This window comes from Urocitellus parryii, chromosome 3, assembly GCF_045843805.1.
Source record: "Urocitellus parryii isolate mUroPar1 chromosome 3, mUroPar1.hap1, whole genome shotgun sequence".
In the NCBI taxonomy this organism is placed as follows: Eukaryota; Metazoa; Chordata; class Mammalia; order Rodentia; family Sciuridae; genus Urocitellus; species Urocitellus parryii.
In genome coordinates, this window is record NC_135533.1 from 55,833,637 (window position 1) to 55,834,942 (window position 1,306).

Here is a 1,306-nt window from a genome sequence, read left to right on the forward strand (position 1 = left end):
CCCTGTCTTTAAATACAATATACAAAAGGGCTGGGGATGTGACTCAGTGATTGAGTGCTCCTGGGTTCAATCCCCAGTACCAAAAAAAAAAAAAAAAAAAAAATCAAACAAAACTTATTCTGTAAGTCTCTGGTACACTTCCAACTAGCTATGCATTCATGAGCCTCAGTTTCCTTATCTGATGGACTCAGGGACCAAGACCTGCCTTTCTTACCTCAGGGTTAGTGTACTGATGTGATAGATGACAACAGTCACCAGTCAACAGTCAAGCAAGGGCTGGGGCTGTAGCTCAGTGGTAGAGCACTTGCCTTGCATGCAGGAGACCTGGGTTTGATCCCCAGCACCATATAAAAATAAATGAATAAAGATATTGTGTCCATCTACAACTAAAAAAATATTTTAAAAAAATAGTCAAGCAAGGTAGCAATTGCAGGTACTAACAGGATACCCTGGGGAAGCATATGGCACTTTTACCCCCACTTTATAGCACTTGGAGCATGGGCTTACTATGTATAAAAAGCATGGAGTTTAGAGTTCTTTTATTTTTGCATTTCTGGCAGAAATTGTCAACTTATATCTGATATGTTTGATGTCAGGTCCCTAATCAGGAATGTAACTCCAAATTTGTAACTTTGTTCTCATGATAAAAAATATAATGCATTTTGCAGAAACCTGTTTTATGATGATCCAATTTATGTGGCAGTTTCTAGAAAAATTTTATGGTGATGACTGAGGATTGCCAGTCACTGAAATATTAATTAGTCAGTGAAAAGCAAGTGACATGCACATCTAGGCTTTACCTTCCACTAGAGATGTTTTCTAAAATGGTACCTATCAAAGGAAATACTGTCCCCATTACTTCACATTACCATTTCAAAGGCTCTTTATCTTTATTTCTGGTTGATCACCCTTTGAGGGTGCACTCCCAAAATGTCAGCTTAAAATGTCTCTGCCCTCAGGTTCTTTGACAAGCAAGTTAACAATCTGTAAATAAATCCTTAAATGTCCTTAGGAATCCACCATTTGAAGGAATCTTATTAGAAATGCAATCAGCTCTTGTTATGGAACTGATCTGAAGTTGTACACTGGGCTTTCTGGGGTCAGCAAACCCCTACAAATCCAATTCCAAGCTCTCCTTGAATTCCTCTTTCAAATGCAGGGAAGAAGCATCCCTCCAAATCTTTATCTTGTATTTTTTCAAGAGGAGTAGGAGGAAGATCTAAAATAGTTAGGTCTGTCAGCTTAATCTGGGTTGGCTGCCTTTGCCAACAATCTGTAAAATGTGTTTTTCAAGGATAAGAAGCTT

At 38.4% G+C, this 1,306-nt stretch overlaps 1 non-coding gene across 1 annotated transcript; it reads left to right on the forward strand.

Annotated features, from left to right (window-relative positions):
* The first annotated feature begins 277 nt into the window (after positions 1-277).
* Positions 278-349, forward strand: Trnaa-ugc (transfer RNA alanine (anticodon UGC)). The gene has a single exon. It is a non-coding gene; the product is annotated as a tRNA-Ala (tRNA).
* Positions 350-1,306: the final 957 nt, after the last annotated feature.